This window comes from Dasypus novemcinctus, chromosome 2 (genome assembly GCF_030445035.2).
Source record: "Dasypus novemcinctus isolate mDasNov1 chromosome 2, mDasNov1.1.hap2, whole genome shotgun sequence".
NCBI classification, from domain to species: domain Eukaryota; kingdom Metazoa; phylum Chordata; class Mammalia; order Cingulata; family Dasypodidae; genus Dasypus; species Dasypus novemcinctus.
Window position 1 is genome coordinate 146,651,541 of NC_080674.1, and position 26,297 is coordinate 146,677,837.

Consider the following 26,297-nt stretch of genomic DNA (forward strand, 5'->3'; position numbering starts at 1 on the left):
AGGACTTAGTAAATAGGGGTTATTAACTTTTAAAAAATTAATTTAAAAAATCAGTTTTACTGATACATATTCATAAGGCATACAACCATCTGAAGTGTACAATCAATGGTATTTGGTATAATTACATAGTTGTGCATTCATTAGTTCAATCATTATTAGATACTCCAATAATAATAAAAAAAGCAGACAAACAAAAAAACCTCTAACCCCTAGTAATCACTTCTCATTCTCTCTATCCTTCCCCTTCCATATATAGCTGTTATTCTGTTTCCATCTCTTGAATTTATTTATGTTTATATTTTGTATAGATGGAGTTAAACAATATGTAGTAGCTTTTGTCTAGTTTTTTCCCTTAGTACATTTTCTTTTCTTTTTTTACCCTTAAAGGACTATTATTAATCTATTACCAAACACTACTGTCCATAGTTTGCTTTGGTTGTATTTTTTGCCTGATATTAACATCTTGTAACGTTAACAGAATTTGTTCAGTTTCAAAGAAAATATGGGTTATTATTTTTAGTTATTGAGAGTAATAATTACTGTATGAGCAAATGAGTTTTTTTCTCCCCCTGCCCCCTACCCCTCTGTTTTGCTGTGTCCATTTGCTGTGTGATCTTCTGTATGTTTCTTTTTGTCTTCTCATTTTCTCCTCTAGGCTTCGCCGGAATTTGATCACTGGGGACCTCCAGTGTGGGAGAGACAGTTCCTGGTTTCTGTTGCATCTTGCCTTGACTCTCCCCTGTGTCTCTCTTTTGTTGCGTCATCATCTTGCTGCAGCGCTTGCCTCACGGACTTGGCTCTTCTTTACCAGGAGGGCCCAGGGATTGAACCCGGGTCCTCCCATATGGTAGGCAGAAGCCCAATCGCTTGAGCCACATCCACTTCCCAATGATTGAGTTTTGACTAATATATGGTTTTTCTTTTTTTCCACTCAGGCTTAGGCTAGGTATCAATACTGCACAACTCTGTCTGCACATTAGAAACACCCAGGGAGATTTTTAAAAAAGTGCTGATCCTTAACCAAGAACAATTGAATAGGAACCTCTGGGCGGTGGTGCTGGGTACAGTATTTAAAAAAAACCAACGAACTCTCCAGGTGATTCTAATGTGCAGTCAATGTTGAGAATTATTGACCTACACAGAGAAGAAGATGTGAGCTAAGCAAACAGGTAAAACCCCAAGGTGGCCTTGGCCTTCACTGCTTCCCTCCCCGCCACACTACCCAATCTGAAAAAGAACTGAAAGTGCCAGGCAGCCAGGAGCACCAGACATACAGTTGCCTTTGATGTAGAGAGTGGTCCCAGGCTCTGGTTGTACCTTATGCTTGTACTGACTCTTCTCCACATCTGACCCCCGTGGTTGCCTTCTCCAGGTGAGTCCCTTTGATCTCCTCTATTAGGGGATTGGTGGGAGGGGCGATCATCAATTCATGGCCAGCCAAGGTGGTAAAGAGTTTCCATCCTCTCATTTCAAAGCTGCCAAGTTCAATCTCATCTTCATCATTCTCAGATCTTCATTCATCTTGGTTTTTATCTTCCTTACAGGTTGTGGAGGGCCTCAAATGAGAGAACACCCAGAAGAGAGCTTTGTAAACTGTAAAGCTATTTATCAGTATGAGGTAGATAAACAATAATGATGCTTTCACCATGTAGAGGAGCTCTAAAATGACCTCTGACTGTTCATCTTTATTAACATTTTGACTCTTTCTGTTATTTTTTAGAATACTCTATAAAGTCTTGCTGTTTGACTTGTGTTTTCTGTAATACTCTTAGCATAGCCTTAACCCTTGTAGGTATGTGCACTATGTTCAGCAATGTCACATAAGAAAGTTTCAACCCAAATGCCATCAATTGATATCAGTGACCAAATCCTTGGCTCTGATGACACCTGATTATCCTCCATTATAGAGAGGGGTGAGTGCTATAAAAAATAGAAATGCAGTGATGTGGTAGAGAGAGACTGGGGTGAGAGGGTGGGGTAAGGAAGGGCTCTGACCTGGTGACATCCAAGTTGTCCCTCAAGAATGAGAAGAGATTTCCAAGTACGGGGTGCAGCAAATGCAAAGTCTCTGATATGGGAAAGGAATTGGTACATTTTAGGAAAGAAAAGGAGTTATTTTTTTAATAAGGTGTGAGATAGGGACCCTCTTTCCTTCTTTTGGCTATGGATATCCAGTTCTCCCAGCACCATTTGTTGAATGGACTGTTCTGCCTGAGCTGGGTGAATTTAACAGGCTTGTCAAAATCTCTTAACCTTAGATGTGAGGGTCTGTTTCTGCACCATCAATTTGGTTCCATTGGTCTATGTGTCTGTCTTTATGCCAGTACCTGCTGTTTTTACCACTGTGGCTAGGTAATATGATTTAAAGTCCAGAAGTGAGAGTCTTGCAAATTTGCCTTTCCTTTTTGAAGATGGTTCTGTCTTTCAGGATCCCTTACCCCTCCAAATAAATTTGATAACCATGCTTTCCATTTATTTAAAAAAATGCTGGTGGAATTTTTATCAGGATTGCCTTGAATCTGTACACCAACTTTAGTAGAATTGACATCTTAATGCTACTTAGTCTTCTAATACAATTGCTTTACATCATTGGTTAAGTTTATTCCTATTTGAGTTTTATCTGTCATATTTTATTTTCACCACTCTTTTGAGACTTTCAGTTACTTTTACTGATATAATCTTCATTTCTAGACTTTTTTCTAGGCCTCTCTCTCCTGTTTTCTTTTTTTTTTTTTTCAGGCTGTAACATACCCTTTAGTATTTCCTGCAAAGCCAGTCTCTTGGTTATAAACTCTCTCAGTTTATTTTTATCTGTGAATATTCTACACTCACCCTCATTTTTGAAAGACAATCTTGCCAGATATAAGATTTTTGGCTGGAAGTCTTTCTCTTGCAGTATCTTAAATAGATCATACCGCTGTCTTCTTGCCTCCATGGTTTCTGATGAGAAATCAGCACTTAATCTTATTGGGTATTCCTTATATGTTATGCTTTGCTTTTCTCTTGCTGCTCTCAGAATTCTCTCTTTGTCTTTGGCATTTGACATTCTGATTAGTATGTATTTCAGAGTTGGTCTATTTGGATTCAGTTGGGAGTACATTGTGCGTCTTTGACATGGATATCCATGTCCTTCAATAGGGTTGGGAAATTTTCTACCATTATTTCTTCAAATATTCCTTCTGCTCCTTTTCCCTTCTCTTCTCCTTCTGGGACATCTATGACACATATGTTTGAATGTCTCTTGCTGTCGTTTAGTTCCTTGAGACCCAGTTCAATTTTTCCATTCTTTTCTCCATCTGTTCTTTTCAGAGGCTATTTCTTCAAGCTCACCAATTCTTTTTTCTGTCTCCTCAAATCTACTATTATATGATTACAATGTATTTTTAATCGCATTTATTACACCTTTCATTCCCATAAGATCTGCTATTTTTCTATGTAAGCTTTCAAATTCTTATTTGTGGTCATCCAATGTCTTCTCAATATTCTTAATCTCTTTAGCCATCTCATTGAATTTATTAAGGAGATTTGTTTGAACATCTATGATTAGTTGTCTCAACTCCTTTATGTCATCTGGCTTATTTTTGTCCTTTACCTAGGCCATATCTTCTTGTTTCTTGGTATGGATGGTAATATTTTATTGGTGTCTTGGCATCTAGCTTACTAGATGTATTTTTTTTTTTCTTGGGTGCAGTTTTCCTCTTTAGTTTAGGGCTTTCTTGCTCTTTCTCCCTGGATGGTTGTGTAGTATCAGCCAATGAAGTAGTTGGCGCTGTAAGATGTGGAAGCTCAAGCTGCCCTCATTGCCCCAGGGACCCATGAAGCTTCTCCTAACTTTCCCCTTTGCCAGGGGTAGAGACAGAGCCACAGCTGTGTATAATAATCCCAAGTCAGTGCAGGCCTAGACTGTAGTTGCCCAGAGAGACTGATGAAGCTTTAAGCCCCTTTCTCCCCTGCCTAGGGTGAGGATGGAGCTGCAGGTGTGGACAGCAATATATGCTGTGTGGGTCCAAAATGACCACAGGTGACCTGGTAGACTTCTGACTATTCAGTCTGTGCCTGCCGAATATACCTGCAGTTACCTAGAGAGGCTGGTGCAGGGTCTGCCAGCTTCTTCCCTGCTAGAGGTGGGCTAGGGCTGAAGGCTGATCTGGGTGAAAGAAGTTGGTCCCTACCGGCACTGAGATTTTCAGGCAGCCAGGCTTCCCCTCATACTGGGGGCAGAGTCAAAATGGTGGCTACTAGTCTCTTTCTGACTTGGAGAGGTTCAAACTTTAGCTGTTCTTAGGATTATACTTTAGCCAGACGAATTTGCTAATCAGTAGCTGAAGTTGGTGGCCAACTATCTTTTTCCTCCCTATTTTTTGGAAATGGAGCTTCCAATTCCAACCACAGAATAGCCCCTGAGGTGGCTTGTGCCACCAGAGTAGGATGATCACCAGCCTCTGTGGCGTGGCCTGTATTTTCCTGGAGAGGCTGGTGCAGGTTCCCTCAGCTTCTTCCCTGCTGCAGGTGGGGCTGGAGCTTATCCTAGAACTGCAATCTGATCTGGGTGAAAAGAAGCTGGTCCCTATAGCACAGTGATTTTCAGTCCATCTGCTTCCTCTCATGCTGATGACAGAGTTAAAATGGCAGCTACCAGCCTCTTTCTGACTTGGACAGGTTCAAACTTCAGCTGTTCTTAGGATTATACTTTAACCCACCAAATTTACTAATCAGTAGCTGAAGTTAGTGCCCAATCATCTCTTCTTCTTCCATTTTTGACAAGTAGAGCTTCCAATTTTAGCCACAGAATAGCTCCTGAAGGGGCTTGTGCTGCCAGTGGAGGAGAGGCACTGGCCTCTGAGGCGTGGAGAGATCTACTTAGGAATCTTCTCTGCAGATGGGCAGTCTCCTCCTTCCTTTCTTTGAAGGATGTTGCAGGATGGTCATAGTGTCTTGGATACCCCAGACAGGTGCTTTAGGTAGCTCTGGGTGATTACTAACTGCCCTGTAGCAGGAGCTGACTCTAGGAGCTCCTTACTTTCGCCATGTTGCGGATTCCCCCTAGATTTTTATTTATTTTTATTTTTTAATTTTTTAAAGATTTATTTTTTTATTCCCCCCCCCACCTCCACCCCATAGTCTGTTCTCTGTGTCTATCTGCTGTGTGATCTTTTGTGTCTGCTTTCATTCTCATTAGGCACTCCAGGAACCGATCCTGGGACCTTCTGGAGTGGGACAGAGGCACTCATTCTCTTGTGTCACTCCAGCTCCCTAATCTGCTGCATGTCTTACTATCTCTCTTCTGTGTCTCTTTTTGTTGTGTCATCTTGCTGCGCCAGCTCTCTGCATGGGCCAGCCCTCCATGTGGGCCAGCGCTCCTGTGTGGGCCAGCTCTCCTGCACAGGGCAGCACTCTGCATGGCCAGCTCTCCACTCAGGCGAACTTGCCATGCAGGCAAGCTTGCCTTCACCAGGAGACCCCGGGTACCAAACCCTGGACTTCCTATATGGTAGATGGGAGCCCAATTGCTTGAGTCACATCCGCTTTCCCCTAGACTTTTTTTTTTTTTTTTAAAGATTTCTTTATTTATTTAATTTCCCCCCCTCCCCTGGTTGTCTGTTCTTGGTGTCTATTTGGTTCGTCTTGTTTCTTTGTCCGCTTCTGTTGTCGTCAGTGGCATGGGAAGTGTGGGCGGCGCCATTCCTGGGCAGGCTGCACTTTTTTTTCACACTGGGCGGCTTTCCTCACGGGCGCACTCCTTTGCGCGTGGGGCTCCCCCACGCGGGGGACACCCTTGCGTGGCACAGCACTCCTTGCGCGCATCAGCGCTGCACATGGCCAGCTCCACATGGGTCAAGGAGGCCCGGGGTTTGAACCGCGGACCTCCCATATGGTAGACGGACGCCCTAACCACTGGGCCAAAGTCCGTTTCCCTCCCCTAGACTTTTAAATGAATCATCTTGACTGCTATGAAAAAAGGCCATTAAAACAAGTATGTATTTTGTATCTAAAGTTCCTTTAAAAATAAAGAGGGGAAAAAAACAAATATGTACACAGTTTATAAACATATATGGAATATTATATGCCCTGCTTTACAATCTGCTTTTTCCAAAATGAATTTTTGATCATGTCATCCTATTTTTAAAATCCTTTGTGGCTCTCAATCCCCTCACAATACAGCCCAAAGCCTTACAAAGCCCTTTGGTCTGGCGTCTGCCTATCTCAACAGCTTCTAACTGTAGGTTTTTTTTTTTTTCCTGGAATGGGCCTTGGGGCCTTCACATTTGCTTGTTCCCTTGGTCTAGAATCAAACTCTCCCTCCCTCATTTAGATCATTTAGGCCTTCTTTAGGTCCCATCCATTCATCCATCTATCAAATATTTATGAGATGTCTGCTGTGTGCCAGGCACCATGCTAGGCACTGGAGATAGAGTAGTGAACAAAACAGGCAAAAATTCCATACCTTATGTAGCTTATGTTCTAGTGGGAGGAAGATTGGAAAAAACAGAAAGGGAGAAACCCTACGAAAAAACATAAAGCAAAGAAGGGGATGAGATGTTGAGGAAAAGGCTTGTAATTTTGGATAGGGTAGACAAAAGAAACCCTGGCTTAAAAAACAACAGCTGAGCAAAGACCTGGAGGAGGTGAGGGAGTGAGTCAGGCAGCTAACTGAAGGAAAGCAGTCTAGGCTGAAAGCAAAGGCCCTAAGGCACAGCCTGCCTGATAAGTTCCAGGAATAGCAAAGCGGCCAGTGTGTCAGAGAAGTGTGTGGGGGCTGGAGGGAAGGAGCAGGTGAGCTTTGGAGGCCCTTATAAGGAACTTGCCTTTTACTCTGAGTGAGATGGGAGCTATTAGAGGGTTTGGAGCAGAGCAGGCAGGAGTGATATATTCTGACATATTCTAACAGGATCACTCTAGCTGCTGAATTGAGACTAGACTGAGGAATACAAGGGCATAAGGAGGAAGACCACTTATGGGGTCTGTTAGTATTCTAGGACTGCTATAACAAAATATCACACACTTGAATCACGTAAAACTACAGAAGTTTATTGTTTCATAGTGCTGGAGGCTAGAAGTCTTCAGTCAAGGTGTCAGAAGGTTGATTCCTTCTGGAAGCCCTAAGGGATAATCTGCTGCATGCCATTCTTAGCTTCTGCTGGATGCCAGCAATCCTTAGTGTTCCTTGGCTTCTAGATGCTTTACCTCAATATCTTCTTTTGTTATCACATGGTGTTCTCCTTCTGTGTCTGTGTCCCTGTGTCTTCACCTGATTTTCTTATAAGGCCATTAGTCAGTATGATCTCATCTTAACTTAATTACATCTGCAAAGACCCCATTTCCAAATAAGTTCACATTCATAGGCACTGGGGTTAAGACTTCAACCTATCTGTTTGGTGGACACGATTCAACCCACAACAGGAGGCTACTTAAGATTTTGACTAAGGTATGATGATGGCTTGGCTCAGGATGGTAATAGTGGAAATGGTGAGAAGTTGGCAGATTCTGAATATATCCTTGAGGTTAGAGCCAAAAGGATTTGCTGAGGAATCAGATGTGAAATGTGTGATAGAAAGAGAATAGTCAAGGATGACTCCAAGGTTTTTTACCTAAATAATAAGACTGGACTTGCCATTTCCATGAAATGAAGAAAATGATCAGGAGGTTTGAAGGGAAATACCAGATAATCAGTTTTGGACATAAAAAATTTGAGATGCCTGGATGCCTACTGGATATTCAAATGGAGATATCCAGTAATGTGCTAGATACATGAATCTAGAATTCTGGGGAACATGGAATTGAGTGAAGTAAGCCAGAAACAATAGTACAAATATTTAATGATTTCGCTTACATGAAACTAACTAGAATATGCAAATTTATGGAGACAGAAAGTAGAATACAGATTTCAGAAGGGGAAAAGAGGGAGTTAATGCTTAATGGACACAGAGTTTCTGTTGGGGTAACGGAAAAGTTTTGGTAAAGGAGGGTGATGATAGTAGCACAACATTGTGAAAGTAATTAATGTCACTGACTTGTATGCTTAATAATAGTAGTTAAAATGGAAATTTTATGTTATATGTATATTACCATAAGAAAAATTTAAAAATTAATAGAATTCAGAGAAGATTTTTAGGTTGGAGCTATAAATCTGGAGTTGTCAGCACAATTGAGAGCTAAAACACTGGATAGCTCACTAAGAGATTAAGGGTAGAAGTAAAAGGATAGAGTCCTAGCACACTCTTAAAAGCAATTCTTGGGAAGTGGATTTGGCTCAACTGATAAGAGTGTCTGCCTACCACAAGGGAGATCCACGGTTCAAACCTAGGGCCTCCTGACCCATGTGGTGAGCTGGCCCATGCACAGAGCTGATGCGCACAAGGAGTGCCCTGCCATGCAAGGGTGTCCCTGCATAGGGGAGCCCCACACGCAAGGAGTGTGCCCTGCAAAGAGAGCTGCCCTGTGTGAAAAAAAATAGTGCAGCTGGCCCAGGAGTAGCACCGTACACACAGAGAGCTGACGCAGCAAGATGACACAACATAAAGAGATACAGATTCCCAGTGCCGCTGATAAGAACGCAAGCAGACACAGAAGAACACACAGTGAATGGACACAGAGCACACAATGAGGGAGACGGGAGATAAAATAAATAAATAAATCTTTAAAAATAAATATAAGCAATTCTTAATCTTTTTAATTTCAGGACCTGTTTGCACTCTTGAAAATATTTGAGGATATCAAAGAGCTTTTGTATATGTGAGTTTTACCTGTCAATATTAGAAATTATAAATTAAAATAGAAAATTTCAAAATATGTATTTATTAATTCCATTAGAAATAACAATAACCTAGCACATTATCATAAATAACACTTTTTTAAAGAAAAAATAGTTTTAAACCAAAAAAAAAAATCAGTGAGAAGTTCCACTGCTTTTGCATTGCTTTGCATTTTTTCATATCTCTTTAATGTCTGCCTTCATAAAAATAGCTGGATTCTCTTATCTGCTTCCGTATCCCACTGACTTCCTGAAAGGATTCCAGGGGCCCCAGACTGCACTCTGAGAACCCCTGTTGCTCTAACATGTAGAGGTTGGGAGGGTTTAGAAAGAATCATTAAAGGAGACTAGGAATCTGCAGCCAAGTAGGAAAATCAGAAGAGCTTGGTGCTCTGGAGGCTGAGTGAAGAAATTATTTCGAGGAGAGTGAGCAAATGCTGCTGATGGTACAAGTTAGCCTAGGACTGAGACTGACTGCTGGATTTGGTGATGTGGAGGCCTTCTGGAACCTGGATAACAGCAGTTTTGGTGGATCTCAGCATAAAGGCCACTTGGTCAAGGCACTGATCCGAAGTTAGGTTAATTTTCCCCAAAACCTATTTATTTTATATCTCCCCCCATCTTCACACTTTCCTTTTTTCATTTTTTAAGTTTACTTGTTTTAATATCTGCCTCTTCCACTACATTTTTCTTTTAAAGATTTATTTTATTTATTTCCCTTCCCCCTTGTTGTTTGGAGTTGCTGTCTGCTCTCTGTGTCCATTTGCTATGTGCTCTCTGTGTCTGCTCATCATCTCTTTAGGAGGCACCAGGAACCAAAACCGGGACCTCCCATGTGGAAGAGAGATGCTCATCGCCTGAAACACCTCAGCTGCCTGGTTTGTTGTGTCTCTTTTGTTGCGCCATCTTGTTGCATCAGCTCTCTGTGCCTGCCCACCGTGCCAACTCACCTTCTCCAGGAGGCACTGGAAACTGAACTCAGGACCTCCCGTATGGTAGGTGGAAGCCAAATCGCTTGAGCCATATCTTCTTCCCATCCACTACATTTTAAGTTGTGTGAGAAGAGAGAGAAAATCAGTTGTATTTGCTGATGCTTCCTCAGCACATAGCAAGTGCCTGGAAGACAGTGAATGATCAAGTCTTCTCCAGGAAGCTTTTTCAAAGTATTTCTGAAACTCCATCCTTACGGGACACTGCAAACCTCTCATCATATTATTTCTGTCATTTGGACCCTTCTTCCCCAAACAAACCCTGCACATTGATCTTCAGTTCTAGCTTTATTTATTCCTTCACCTGTGAGGTTTCATTTCTCTCTTTTGAAATCGTATACGTTCTTCAAGATTAATGACACTCATTCATTCATTCAAGAAACAGTTATTGATAATCTACCATATGAATAGTTCCTGCCCTTTAGGAACTTCACAGTTTGTTGGAGGATTCAGATATATAAATTCAGGTAAATAAAATATGGTATGGGAAGTCTGGGTCCATGCTTACACAGGCCTGGTGCTTGGTTTAATGCTATACTGTCATCCTCTTGAAATTTTTAATGATTTTTGTACACGGAGCCCCTCAAAGAAAGTAGATGGTCCTGAGTGAAGTGAGGGATATACAAATTTCTGGAACATAATCCCATTGCTTTTGCTCTTGATACTTGAAAAAAATATTGATTGAATATTCTGTTCTGAGGTGACCAGGTGAAGTGGAGGGAAGGCATAGCCACTCCAGGCAGAGGCAATTACAGGAGCAAATACCCTGGAGCCAGAAACAGCACAGGGTGTGGCAGGAAAAGAAGGGTCTAATCACGTGTATTAGTCAGTCAAAGGGGTGCTGGTACAAAGTACCAGAAATCTGTTGGTTTTTATAAAGAGGAACAGCCCAGTTTACAAACATAATCCTTCTTTTTGGAATTCATAAATAATATCAAATTGCTACATCAAGGTATGCTTTTCTCTTTAAGGCCTTTTGCCCCCCACCTCATGATCTTATTGCCCATTGTCAGCACCTCTTAACTACACAAACCTATAGCAGTTTAAATCACACTGTGAACATCCACAGATGTTCACTGGACATTTCATAGGGGATGGGCATTGTGCTAGAGAACACAGCACAAAGAAGTGTGCATTCCTTAGGTGAGCGAGAGATGTGAATAATGGGTGGTATGTTGAGGAAAGGTCTCTCTTGTACACAGTTCATTACTCACCACAGAGACAGCAGTGGATATTGTTGTTTTGCATTATTTTGGATTCATAGGTCAATGCTGAAATCAACTTTGTTCAGCATTTCAATAGGAGATTTTCTATCTCAGGTTAATAGCAAGTATGGGAGAACCTCTGGGAAGATGGTAGACTAGACACAGGATTCTTTTCCCTCTCAGAAAAATAGAAGACAGGCAGAAACAGCATGGAAAAAAAATATTCTAGGGTTTAGGACACCAGGGGAAGGCTGGACACTGCCCAGAAGAGAAGGGCAAAGGAAAAGAATTGCAATTGCAAAACTGTGAGTTAAAAGCCACAGTTGCAACTACCAGCATCCTCCCCCAACCTATAGACCAGGGTTTTTAACAAGGGGTCCATGAGCTTGATTTGAATTAAAAAAAAAAAAAATTTTTTGTGGGGACATGTTGGTGAAGGTGTGATATATTTATTAAATAACACACAGTGTAGTGGAGACTTAGTAAGGGGTCCATGGTTTTCACCTGACTGGCAAAGGGGTCTGTAGCAGTTTGATATAGTTATGAATTCCAAAAATAGATATTGGATTATGTTTGTAATCTGATCTATTAGTGGGCATGATTGAGTTATGATTAGGGCTTTGACTGGGCCACGTCATTAGGACACCAAGGGGTGGGGACTCACAGATAAAAGGCATGGCAAAGGACAGAGTTGGAGCTTTTGATGTAAGTGTTTCTGATATTGGAATTTGATGCTGAAGATTTAAACTGGAGCCCCAGGAAGTCAGCATGTGGAGGAAAGAGAAGCCAGCCCCAGGAAAGAAGGAACCTTGAACCCAGAGAAAAGAAAGCCCCAGGAACGGAGGAACCCAGGAAGCCTGAACCCTCGCAGACATCAGCAGCCATCTCGCTCCAAATAGACTTTGGTGAGGGAAGTAACTTATGCTTTATGGCCTGGTATCTGTAAGCTCCTACCCCAAATAAATACCCTTTATAAAAACCAACTAATTTCTGGTATTTTGCATCAGCACCCCTTTGGCTAACTAATACAGGATCCCTGGAACAAAAAAGGTTAATAATCCCTACTATACCCCTATATTTTTTTAATGTAACATTTTATGTAATCTATGTATCTTTTTTTTTTTAAAAAAAGAACCCTTGCTATAGATACTTTTGTTTTGTTTTTTAAAGTTGAACCACCTTTTTTTTTTTTTTTTAAAGATTTATTTCACCCCCTCCTTCCCACTGTTGTCTGCTCTCTGTGTTCATTCACTGTGTGTTCTTCTGTGTCTGCTTGTATTCTTATTAGGTGGCTCCGAGAAAGCTGCCCTGGGACCTTCTGGAGTGGGAGAGAGGCAATTACTCTCTTGTACCACCTCAGCTCCCGTGCTATGTCTTCTTATTTTCTATTCTCTGTGTCTCTTTTTGTGTCATCTTGCTGCACCAGTTCTCCGTGTTGGCTGGCACTCCTGCATGAGGTTGCTTTTTCCCACGCAGGGTGTCTCTCCTGCACGGGGCCACATTCCTGCATGGGCCGGCACTCTGCGTGGACCAGCTCAGTGCATGGGCCAGCTTGCCTTCACCAGGAGACCTGGACCTCCTATATGGTAGACGGGAGCCCAGTTGGTTGAGCCACAGCCATTTCCCCTGCTACAGATACTTTTGAATTCGCGGGCCTTGTACTAGCAGCTACGGACAAAGGGGGTCCCAGGGATCCACCTTCCCAGGAAAGGGGAGAGAGACAGACACGGCTTAAGGCTGACTCAACTTTGACCCACAAATTTGACCTGGTGTTCCAGGAGCCCTTCCTTCCAGCCAGGCACGGCCATGCCATTGTTTGTCTTGGTTGCTGGCAAGGGACTAAAGAGATCCAGCTCTCTCCATTTCCCATTCTACTCATCAGGACTGGCTGTTGAAGATGCAGAGGGGAGTGGAATTAGTTCCTACCTGGGAAAAGGGAGGTGGCTGCTGGCAAAGGCCGGAGAACTGCCTCTAAGAAAGTCTGAATCACAAGTCTCTTAGCCTCCAGGAAGCCTTCCCTATCACAGTGATCCAGTCTGTGTTGCAGCAAACACACTCTGACAAGGCACTGAACTGTGAGGGCTGCCAAAGAGCACCATCAGCGGGTGGACTAGGGAAGTGTATGCAAGGAAATTAAAAGTAAATAAGTAAGAAAGGTTTTTTCTGGCTTTTACAATCTCCTTCCCCAAGGCCCTTGGAAGTGGGTCTGCAACCGATTACTGGGTGCAGGGCCCAGATTTGAGGTAATAACAGGGACAATCCTAAAGACCCAGAACAGGCTGAACTAAGAACAGCAGTAACACACAGCCTCCCACCAATAAATCCCTATGAAAGAGAGAGAGATCGAGCATCTGAATAAACTCAACATCCTAAACAGACACCTAGACATCAGCAGAAACTTACAGGCCATACTAAGAAAATGGAAGAAATGGCCCAAGAAAAGGAATAAATCAAAGTCCCAGAAGAGACATAGGACTTCAGAAAACTAATTGAGATGCATATAAATTTCCAAAATTTATGAGTTGAAAGACACTATGGCTAACGAAAAAAGGACATCAAGAAGACACTTGGGCGAGCATACAGAAGAATTTGAAAACCTGAATAGAAAAGTAACAGAGCTCATGGGAACAAAAGACATGATAAGTGAGATAAAAAAACACATTAGAGGCATACAACAGCAGACTTGAAATGACAGAAGAAATGTCGCAGTGTGGGCTCGCCCGGAGGGCCGCTGCAGGGGCGGTGTGGGCTCGGGCGGAGGGCTGCAACACACGGAGGGGCCTTCCGAGAAGGCGCTTCGGGGCCAGCAAGGTGCGGAGGACGCGCGGTAGGAAGAAGACTACCGAGGAGACCAGGATCTGTGTGCAAGTCTGATTTATTCAGGAAGTACAGCGGTTAATATAGGGCGAAGACGGGGGAGGGGCAGGGGGCATGGCCGGGGGCCGGCAGACGGCTGATAGGTTCGTGCAGGGGTGCATCACTGGTTGCGGGCAGAAGACAGGGTAGCCAGGGTTCTCGGTGGCAGCGAGGCGGGGCTGTCATGGCGCGGCGGTGGCCCTCGGGGGAGAGGCGGGGTTAGGCCACCGAGGGGGAAGCGGGTGCAGCTGGGCAGAGGGGCGGGCAGTACGCCCGAACCCCAAGCGGAGGGCCTTAACGCCCGTTCCCGCCACCCGGGTCCGACTCGCACCGGTGCCTGGAGATGAGCCGACCCTTGCTGTTGCCGCGCTCCCACACGGTGCCACCCTACATTTCCCCCTTTTCTTTTATTAAGCGCCGAAGAAGGTGGAAGAGGAAGGGCCAGCGCTCATTTTGTTGGGGGGGGGGGCCTCGCCAGGCAGCGCGTTCGAGAAGCCTGTCTTGGGGGGGGGGGGGTGAAGGTGGGTGGCGGCGGCCGCCGGGCCCTTTCAGCTTGGGCTAGGTGGAGTAGCCGCAGAACTTGTTGGCGGAGAGGGTCGGGCTCGGCATTCAGGGTCATCATGGCCATCTGAGGGGCGAGGTGTCGCTGGCGACGTTTCTCTCTCCGGGTCAGGCGGTTCGGCAGTGGCGGGCCGGATGAGGCGTCCTGGGATCCAGATGGGCTGGGCGGCGTCATCTGGAAAGACACAAGCAAAACCCCTACCCTGGGCAAGGAGGGGGGCAGGCCCTGACCAGATGTTAGTCTTGGGGTCTTTCCACTGAACAAGGGGGGCCTGTGTGGGCCGGTAGGACGGGCCCCAATGGGCATGTACTGGGGAAAGGCCATCCTCATCAAAGCAGAGGAGGTTGTGGTGGATTAAGGCAGAGGTGACAATTTCTCCAGGTGTGTGGCAGGGATGGTTGCTCCTTTCCTTTTGAATAAGATGCTTGAGGAAGAGATGAGTGCGTTCAACCATGCCTTGACCTTGGGGGTTGAACGGAATTCCAAAGTGATGAGTGATGTTGTATAGTCTCAAGAACGCGGCGAAGGAAGCGCTGCGATATGCTGGTCCATTGTCGGTTTTCAGGTCCCATGGGACTCCCATGAAGAGGATGGCTTGTCTGAGGGCCTGAATGCAGTGCTTGGTTGTTTCTCCTGGGAGGGGAACGGCATAGCACAGGTGGGAGAAGGTGTCGATGGCCACATGGAGATACTTGAGCCTGCCGAACTGGGGCACGTGGGTGACGTCCATTTGCCATCGGGCATTGGGGCGTAGCCCGTGCGGATTAACTCCTTGCGGCTGTAGCGGCCCAAGGGGCAGAAGGGGTGCACAGGTTTGGCAGCATCTGACCATGTGCTTGCAGGCCTGGATGGAAAGTTCCGGGAACAACTTGTGAAGGCTCCTGGCAGAGAAGTGAAATCGAGAGTGGAGTAGCTTGGCTTGGTTGAGGAGGTCGCCAGGTGGAGGGGTGGGCGGTCGGCCTCCCGAGCGCTCTACTGAGGCTGGGAGGGCTTGGACGGCTTGATCGGCGAGGTTATTGCCAGCGGCGATAGGTCCAGGAAGGCCAGAATGGCTCCTCACATGGGCGATGTACCAGGGCACCGTGCGGTTTTCCAAGAGACTCTGGAGAGTTAGGAGTGCTTGGTCGATAGGCCTTTTGGCAGGAAAAAACGTGGCGAAAGCCAAGACTTGGCAGACTTGCAAGGTGTACAGGCTGTCGGTGAAGATGTTGAGGGGTCTGTCGGGACAGGCGCGGAGAGCTAGGACGACGGCTTGGAGCTCTCCTACCTGGACAGAGTTCACGTTGATGTGGATGAGTATTTGAGGCTCTGACGTACCAGGCGAGTAGATGACAGCTGCGAACTTGTGCTTGGAGGCGTCAGTGAAGGCGGTGGTGGCATATGGGTAGGGGCGGCGAGACGGGAAGGGGTGGTGCGGTGGAGGGATGAAGGATAACTGGGAGATGCCCTGAAGCAGCCGATGGCTGGGGTAGTGGTTGTCAAATTTGCCATGGAAGAGTTCCGCAAGGACTTGCATGTCTGGACTGGACAGAAGCAGCGCAGTGGTTTTCTTGGCATCAAGCGGCCACACAATGGTGTCAGGGGGAGTACCATATGTGTGGGTGCATTGCCGGACGAGGTCAATGGCCAAGGAGATCCAGAGGGTGACTTGCGGGCCGATTTTTCTGAGCTTGCTTTTGGTGGTATGGAGCCAGAGAAGGGGCCCCTTCTGCCAGAGGAGCCCGGTGGGGTCGTGACGCTGCAGTTGGCATTCTCGCAGGGCATCATTGACAGCTCGGATGGCCTCCTGCGCAGCCGAGGTAATAGCGATTTTCTTTGTTATGGCCTGCGGAGGGTCTTGGTCGGTTTGCAGAAGGGTGAAGAGGGGTTGTAGTTGAGCGGTGGTGATCGGGAGAGCCGAACGGAGCCAATTGATGTGCCCACAGATTTGCTGTAGCTCTGTCAGAGATAGCTTCTGCGGAATGGCCAGTTGGGGGGCCGCAGGCGTGATGGTGTTGTGGATGTTGAAGCCTAGAAAGGTGAAGGGGAGCTCCATGCGTACCTTATCTTGTTGGACTTGTAGGCCAAGGTTGTTGAGATGGCGCAGTAATGCCATGACGATGGCTTGGAGGCCTCCGGGGGTTTCATGCGCCACGAGAAGGTCATCCATGTAATGAACAATGTATGCAAAGTTCTTTAATGGCTGAATTGCCTTATTGACATAAAGCTGGCAGATGGCCGGGCTGTTTCGCATTCCTTGCGGGAGGACTCGCCATTGGTAACGCTCAGCTACTTCTTGGTGATTGGTGCACGGGAGCGTGAAGGCGAATTTTGGACGGTCTTTTGGGTGCAGTGGAATGAAGAAGAAACAGTCCTTGATGTCGATGGTGGCGGTGCACCAGTGTCTAGGTATAGCCGTGGGGTGGGGGCACCCCGTTTGGGGGGAGCCCATTGGGCGGATGTGCTTGTTGATCTCACGCAGGTCGTGGAGGAGCCGGTACTTGCCTGACTTCTTCTGAATGACGAAGACGGGTGAGTTGTACGGACTGGTGGATGGCTCAATGTGTCCTGTGTCGAGCTGGTCATAGACAAGAGCTCGGAGAACTAAGAGTTTCTGGGTTGAGATGGGCCACTGCTCCACCCAAATGGGCTCCTCGGTATCCCATTCAAGAGGAGTGGGTGCTGGAGGTGTAATGCGAGCAGTGGCATATATCATTGGGGGGGAGCCGTGGATAGAATGGCTCCGCAGTTTGAGAGGACATCCCGGCCCCAGAGGATATTGTTGATGCCGGGCAGGACAAGGGGGCGGAAGGTGCCTTGGCGGCCTTCCTTGTCCTTCCAAATAAGATCTCGGCTGGTTTGGAATGAGGGAGCTGTTCCGGTGGCTCCAATGACGCGGGGGCCAGGGAGCACACCCCAGTTGTGTGCGGCTGTTTCTGGGAAGCAGGATATTTCTGCCCCGGTGTCAAGGATTCCCTCGAACCATTGGCCTTCAACCTCTAACTCCATTATTGGTTTCTTGGGTCCCAGTGGAACGGTCCACATTACGGCAGGGGGTGGTGGCGTGGGTGAGCGGCCTCTTGCTGGCGGGGCTGAGGCCTGCCCCCTCTCGCGTTTAAAGGCTGCCGTTGGCTGTTGGCGGTGCGGCAGTCACGGGCCCAATGGTATCCTTTGCCGCAGCGGGGACATGGGGTGGGAGGCGCGCGTGGTCTGGCTCCTCCGGTGTCTCGAGGCGTGTTCGTGGATGGTCGTGGTCGGGCGGCATGAGGGCATACGCGGGCAAAATGTCCGGTTTCTCCGCATTTGAAGCAGTCGGAGGAGAGGGACATGGCCGTGGCTATGGCCTGAGCCAGCGCGGTGGCCTGCGGGTCTATGTGGGAGCAGGCCAGGATCCAGTCGTGTACTCCCCTTTCCTTCATTGGTAGGATGTCTTGTCGGCAGGCATTGGTGGCCCCTTCCAGAATGAGTTCCCGGGCAAGGGCTTGTTGCACACGCTCGCCAGGGACCTTGCGCTTGCAGGCCTCCTGAACCCGGGATACGAAGTCGGCAAAGTCTTCGTCTTTTTGTTGGACTAGCTTGGCAAGTGGCTCAGGTCTGGTGGCGGAGCAGCTGCGGAAAGCGCGTAAAGCCAGCTCGCGAAGTTGGAGCCAGAACTCGGGGGGGGCGTTGTGATATTGGGCCGGATTGGCGAATTGGCCTGTGCCTGTGTAAGCGTCCGGGGGATGGTGAGCCCCGACACGGGTGTTGTGTGCCACTTGCTTTTCTGCCTCTGATGTAAAGTGAGCACGCCAGTCGATGAATTGGCCGGGGGTTAGAATGGCCCGAGCGAGGGAAACCCAGTCATACGGAACGCTAAGCTCCTCAAGCAAATGTTGGGCGTACGGGCTACCGAGGCCGTCCTCTTTAACTGCCTTGCGGAGGTTTTTTATTTTGTCGGCTGTAAAGGGGTACCGATCCTGCGGACGGTGCCGCGAGGGGGCGGCATTCAGCGGGTATAAGAGCGGCATCTGATGCGCGGGGGCCTCTGCCCGCGGGGGCCAAGTACCCATGGGCCCTCTGGCGGATGAGGGATCCGCGGCGGGGGGTGCCCAGGGGGTGGGGCGAGAACGTGGCTCGTCCCAAGATGGTGGCGCCTCACAAGATGGCGGACTGCCCCAGGGGGTAGGCGGCTTGTAAGATGGCGGCCGCTTCTCTTCCGGCGGGGGCCAAGATGGCGCCGTGGCCAGAGGGGGCGGGTATAGGGGGAGGGACTTCCCTTTATCCTCCCAAGAAGAAGGCGGAAGTTCGCCATCTTGGGGTGAGGTAGGCGCGTCTGGTTTGGGCGGGCAAGAGTCCAGGGCGTTGTTGAGGCAGCTGGACAAGGATTCGGTGTTGGAATCACTGTCTGACTGAGACCCCTCTCCCTTGCTCTTACCGCAGGTGCAGTGGAAAGCGTCCCGATTGACGGGGGTGCCCTGGAGGCACGAGCGAATGGCGATGAGCGTGGGGAGAAGGCTGGGGGGAAAATGCTTGTTCTCATACTCCATAGCCGCCGTGACGCGGTCAATGAGGTTAGTGTACGTGTCCGGGTCCCACAGCTGGCAAGTGGAGAGCCAGGGGTTGAAAGGCAGCAAAAGGTCCCAGTACATTTGGAGCTGCTTTACTGAGACATTCATATGATTGGTGTCTAAAAGGCCGGCAAGGGCCCTAACCTGAGGCGCCTGGTGGGAGGAAAGACGGCCGCCCATGGCGCCGACGGCGGGGCCTAGCGAAGACAGGGGTCCTTACCTTGCGGGCGAGGCGGGTGGGGGTCCGGCCGGGAAGTTGTTGCCCCCATGTTGGACGCCAAATGTCACAGTGTGGGCTCGCCCGGAGGGCCGCTGCAGGGGCGGTGTGGGCTCGGGCGGAGGGCTGCAACACACGGAGGGGCCTTCCGAGAAGGTGCTCCGGGGCCGGCAAGGTGCGGAGGACGCGCGGTGGGAAGAAGACTACCGAGGAGACCAGGATCTGTGTGCAAGTCTGATTTATTCAGGAAGTACAGCGGTTAATATAGGGCGAAGACGGGGGAGGGGCAGGGGGCATGGCCGGGGGGCGGCAGACGGCTGATAGGTTCGTGCAGGGGTGCATCACTGGTTGCGGGCAGAAGACAGGGTAGCCAGGGTTCTCGGCGGCAGCGAGGCGGGGCTGTCATGGCGCGGCGGTGGCCCTCGGGGGAGAGGCGGGGTTAGGCCACCGAGGGGGAAGCGGGTGCAGCTGGGCAGAGGGGCGGGCAGTACGCCCGAACCCCAAGCGGAGGGCCTTAACGTCCGTTCCCGCCACCCGGGTCCGACTCGCACCGGTGCCTGGAGACGAGCCAACCCTTGCTGTTGCCGCGCTCCCACACGGTGCCACCCTACAAAGAAAGAATAAGTTATGCAGAAGACAGAACAGCTGAAATTGAAGAGAGAAAAGAACAGGGAGAAAAAAGAATGGAAAAAATTGAGCAGGGGTTCAGGGGGTTGAATGATAACATGAAATGCAACAACATACATGTCATGGCAGTTCCAGAAGAAGAAGAGAAGGGAAAAGGGGCAGAAAGAGTATGTGAGGAAATAATGGCAGAAAATTCACCAACTCTCATGAAAGAAATGAACTTACATGTCTAAGAAGCACAGTGTCCCCCTTAGACTTATATGTCTAAGAATAAATGCAAATAGACCTACTCCGAGACACATACTGCTCAGAATGTCAAATGTCAAAGATAAAAGAGAAACTTCTGAGAGCAGCAAGGGAGAAGCAAACCTTCACATACAAGGACACCCTGTAATACTTAGTGCTGATTTCTCATAGAAACCATGGAGGCAAGAAGACAGAGGTATGAAGCAATTAGGATACTGAAAGAGAAAAACTGTCAGCGAAGAATTCTTTATCCAGCAAAACTGTTCTTCAAATATGAAGGTGAATTTAAAATATTCACAAATGGGAAGCAGATGTGGCTCAAGCAATTGGGTTTCTACCTGCCATATGGGAGGTCCCAGGTTCGGTTCCTGGTGCCTCCTGGAGAAGGCAAGCTGGAGTGGCGACAGGCACAGTAAATTGACAACAAAATGATGCAACAAAAGAGACACAAAGAGGAAAGACAATGAGAGACACAGCAAACAAGGGAGCTGAGGTGGCTCAAGCAATTGAGAGTCTCTCTTCCACATGGGAGGTCCTGGGTTTGGTTCCTGGTGCCTCCTAAAGAGAAGGCGAGTAGACACAGAGAGTACATAGCAAAAATGGACACAGAAAGCAGACAGCGACTGCAAACAATGATGTTGGGGGGGGATGGGACAGGAGGATAAATTTTTAAAAAATCAAGTTTATAAAAATTAATAAATTATTCACAAATGAACAGAAATTAAGATAGTTTGTAAAACATAATCCACCACTGGAGGAAATGTTAAAGGGATCCTTATAGCCTAAAAGAAAAAGACAGGAGAGAGACTTGGAGGAGAGTATAGAAGACAAGAATAGCAGAAAGGATAACTAAAAGAGTAAAAAGACAGATGAAAATAAGATATGACATATGAAAACCAAAGAATAAAATGGTGGAAATAAATAATGCATTTACAATAACATCATTGAATGCGAATGGATTAAATTCCCCAATCAAAAGATCTAGACTGATAGAATGGATAAAAAACATGAGCCATCCATATGCTGCCTACAGGTGACTCAGCTTAGACCCAGGGATACAAACCAGCTGAAAGTGAAAGGTGGGAAAAACATACTCCATGCAAACAGTAACCAAAAAAGTCAGGGGTAGCTATACAAATATTGGACAAAACAGACTTTAAATGCAAAAATGTTAGAAGAGATACAGAATGCCATTATATACTAATAAAAGGGACAATCCATCAGGCCATTATATATATATATATATTAAATAAATTTTACTGATACATATTAATAAAGCATACAATTTTAATAAATCTCAATGTGCATTAATATTAATAAAAGGAACAATTTATATTAATAAAGGGACAATAAATATCTATGCAACTAATCAGGGTGCCCTAAAATACATGAGGAAAACCTTGGCAAAGCTGAAGGGAGAAAGAGACATCTCTACAACACACCACTCACATCATTTAGATAGAACAACCTGACATAAGATCAACAAGAAAACAGAGAACTTGAACAATATGATAAACGAGCTACATCTAACAGATGTATATAGAATGTTATATCCCAAACTCAGTGGGTTATCCATTCTTCTCAAGTGTTCATGGATCTTTCTTCAGGATAGACCACATATTAGATCACAATGCAGGTCTCAATAAATATAAAAAGACTGAAATTACACAAAGCACTTCCTCAGATCATCATGGAATGAAATTGGAAATTAATAATAGGAAAGCGAGAAAGTTGCACAAATGTGGAGGCTAAGCAACACACTGCTAAACAATCAGTGGTCAAAGAAAAAGTTGTAAGTGAAATTAGTAAATACAGCGAGATGAATGAAAACAAGAACACAACTTATCAAAATTTATCAGATACAGTGAAGGTAGTCCTGAGAGGGAAATTTATAGCCCCAAACTCCTATATTAAATAAGAAGAAAGAACTAAAACCAAATATTTAACTGAAAAACGGGAGGAATTTGAAAAAGAACAGCAAACCAACCCAAAGCAAGCAAAACAAAAGAAATAAGAAAGATTAGAACAGAAATAAATGAAATTGAGAACAAAAAAACAATAGAGAAATCAACAAAACTAAAAGCTGGTTCTTTGAGAAGACCCATAAAATTAACAACCCTCTAGCTAAACTAACAAAGAAAAAAGAGAAAAGATGTAAATAAATAAAATCAGAAATGAAAGGGAGGAAGTTATGACTGACTCCACGGAAATAAAAAAGGGTCATAAGAAAATATTACAAGAAACTGTATGCCAACAAACCAGACAACCTAGATGAAATGGACAATTTCCTAGAAATGCACAAATAACCTACACTGTCACTACAAGAAATACAAGAACTTAACAAACCAATCAAATTTAAAGAGATTGAATCCATCATCAAAAATCTCCCAGCAAAGAAAAGTCTAGCAAGCATTTCAAGAATTAACACCAATCCTGTTTAAACTCTTCCAAAACACGGAAGAGAAGGGAAAATTACCCAACACATTTTACGAAGCCAATATTACATCATCCTAATAAGAGAAAGCCAGATAAAGACACTACAAGAAATGAAAATCACAGACCAATCTCTCTTATAAACATAGTTGCAAAAATTCTCAACAAAATACTTGCAAATAGAATCCAACAGCATAGCAAAAGACTTACACATCTTGACCAAGTGCAATTTATTCCTGGTATGCAAGGGTGGTTCAACACAAGAAAATCAATTAGTGTAATATACCACATTAACAAATTGAAGGGAAAAAAAATCACCTGATCACCTTGATTGATGCAGAAAAGGCATTCAACAAAATCCAGCATCCTTTCTTGATTAAAAACATTTTGAAAGATAGGAATAGAAGGAAAATTCCTCAATATGACTAAAGGCATATATGAAAAACCCACAGCCAACATCATATAGTACTCAATGGGGAAAAGTTGAAAGCTTTCCCCTAAGATCCAGAACAAGACAAGGATGCCAAATGTCACCATTGTTATTCAATATTGTGCAAGAAGTTCTAGCTAGAGCAAATAAACAAGAAAAAAAAAGGCATCCAAATAGGAAAAGAGGAAGTAAAACTCTCATTATTTGTGGATGACATGAGCCTATATTTAGAAAATTCTTTTTTTTGAGTGTTAAATATTATCGTTTTAATATAAATTTTAGCTAAGAATGAAAGCATTACTCAAAATATAAACTACACACTACTTGAAAATGGAAGTTTTTAGCTCTTTTTAAAAGTAGTCTTTTTTTTTTTTTAAAGATTTTTTATTTATTTCTCCCCACCCCCATACCCTGTTGTCTGCTCTCTGTGTCCATTCACTATGTGTTCTTTGTCTGCTTGCATTCTTGTTAGCGGCACTGGGAATCTGTGTCTCTTTTTGTTGCGTCATCTTGCTGTGTCAGCTCTCCATGTGTGTGGCGCCACTCCTGGGCAGGTGGCGCTGTTTTTGCACGGGGGCGGCTCTCCTTACAGGTCACACGTCTTGTGCATGGGGCTCCCCTACGTGGGGGATGCCCCTGTGTGGCATGGCACTCCTTGCATGCATCAGCACTACGCATGGGCCAGCTCACTACACGGGTCAGGAGGCCCTGGGTTTGAATCTTAGACCTCCTATATGGTAGGAAGATGCTCTATCCGTTGAGCCACATCTGCTTCCCACAGTCTTTTTTTAAAGACTCATTTTTTATGAGGGGCTTCAATGATTTCATTTAGTAATGAATGGATTTTTGTGCAAGTTTTTGTTGTAGTTAATGTTAGCTAAACTTACTGGGACAATAATGATAAGACAGTTCCATATGTTTTCCTCTGATTCCTTAATTTTTGAGTAAATCCAGTTTTATAAAAATTTTTTGAATCATACAATATGTTACACAATATGTTTGGTTCATAGTAGTATAATCATATAGTATTTGTTCTTTTGTATCTGGCTTGCTTTGCTCAACATAATGTCCTCCAGGTTCTTCCATGTTGTCACATGATTTAAGATTTCATTTCTTCTTACAGCTGCATAATATTCCATTGTGTGACGATACCATAGTTTGTTTGTCCATTCATGGGTTGATGGACACCTGGGTTGTTTCCAGCTTTTGGCAATTGTGAATAATGCTGCTATGAACATCAGTGTGCAGATGTCTGTTCATGTTTCTGCTCTCAGTTCTTCTGGGAATATACCTAGTAATGATATTGCCAGGTCACATGGATAGTCTATATACACCTTCCTTAGGAACTTCCAAACAGTCCTCCACAGTGGCTGTACCTTTCTACATCCCCACCAACAGTGGATAAGCATATTCCAGTCTCTCCACCTCCTAACATTTACACTTTTTTGATATTTTAAATGTCTACCACAGAGCTACCTTGGCTAATAAACAAGTTCAGCAAAGTGGAGGGTATAAGATCAATATGGAAAATTCAGTAATATTTCTGCACATTAGTATTGAACAATCTGAGGAGGATATCAGGGGAAAAAATTCCATTTACAATAGCAACAAAAAGACTCAAATATTTAATACCTACTGTATTAGTCAGCCAAAGGGGTGCTGATGCAAAATACCAGAAATCTGCTGGGTTTTATAAAGGGTATTTATTTGGGGTAGGAGCTTACAGATACCAGGCCATAAGCATAGGTTACTTCCCTCACCAAAGTCTATTTCCAGGTGTTAGAGCAAGATGGCTGCCAACATCTGCCAGGGTACAAGCTTCCTGAGTTCCTTTCTTCCCAGGTCTTGCTTCTCTCTGGGCTCAGGGTTTCTCTCTTCCCAGGGCTTGCTTCTCTTTCCTCTGTGTTCTTACTTCCTGGGGATCCAGCTTAAGACTTCAGCATCAAACTCCAACATCAAAAATCCAACATTAAAAAAAAGATCTGGGAAGTGGACTTGGTCCAATGGTTAGGGCGTCCGTCTACCACATGGGAGGTCCGCGGTTCAAACCCCGGGCCTCCTTGACCCATATGGAGCTGGGTCATGTGCAGTGCTGATGTGCGCAAGGAGTGCCGTGCCATGCAGGGGTGTCCCCGTGTGGGGGAGCCCTGCGCTCAAGCAGTGTGCCCCGTAAGGAGAGCCGCCCAGTGCGAAAGAAAATGCAGCCTGCCCAGGAATGGCACCACACACATGGAGAGCTGACACAACAAGATGATGCAACAAAAAGAAACACAGATTCCCATGCCACTGACAACAACCGAAGTGGACAAAGAAGATGCAGCAAATAGACACAGAGAGCAGACAACGGGGGGAGGAGAAATAAATAAAATAAATCTTTAAAAAAAAAATCCAACTCTGTCCTTTGGCACGCCTTTTATCTGAGTCTCCACTCACCAAGGGGCAGGGACTGAACATCTTACTGACGTGGCCCAAGCAAAGCCCTAATCGTAACTTAATCATGCCCAGGTTCGGACCAATTTATAAACATAATATCTATTTTTGGAATTCACAACTATATCAAACTGCTACACTCCACCCTCTGAATTCCAAAAAGACATTACAACATTAAAAAAACGCTTAAATCAGTAACAATGCAAGTATTAAATCATATCACAATTAATGTAAAGAAATACAGTTTGTCATGGGGCAAAGTCCCATTTACTATAGACCCCTGAAAAATACAAAACAATTTATCTGCTTCCAATACACAAATGGACAGACAAAGGATAAACATTTTCATTACAATAAGGAGAAATTGGGAGGGAAACATGAGTCAGGGGTCCAGAACAGTTCAGTAAACCTGCAGGGTATCCTCCATTCAATTTCAGTCTGAGAGTCATTCTTAAGAGGATGGTTTCTTCTCCTTGGGGCCATATGGGAACCCACCCTTTCCACAGGTTTGTCGAATGGCCATTTTCTTGGTTCCACCCTTATCGAGCATCTGGGTGTCAACCAAGCTTCAGACCTCACCCCCAAGAGCAATGGGGTAATTGCCACACTTTACCCAATCTTTGGGTTAGAGTCTTAACCCCCCTACTACAGTGACGTGAAGACAACATTCCCCCTAACCTTTGGCATACAGGCTCAACCCTCTCAGAGCAATGAATTGACCACCTGGCCTTCCCTAATCCATGGGGGACAGGTCCACTCCTCTCAGACCTGCGGGGTACTGACCTTAACCACTCTAATCCTTGGGGAATGTGCCGTACCCTCTCCGGACCCTGGGGCAGCAAAATTCTCTAAGAACATCAGGCAGGAACATCCACTCTCTTCAACCGCTGGGGCAAAGTCACCCTCTCTGTGCACATGGATGGGGTTCCTCTCTTGGCCCAAGGTGATGTCTTAATTCCAGATCTCAGCTTCCATGGTTTTCCTCTTGAAGCAGTTTCTTCTTCAATCTCTCCTTTTCATGTCC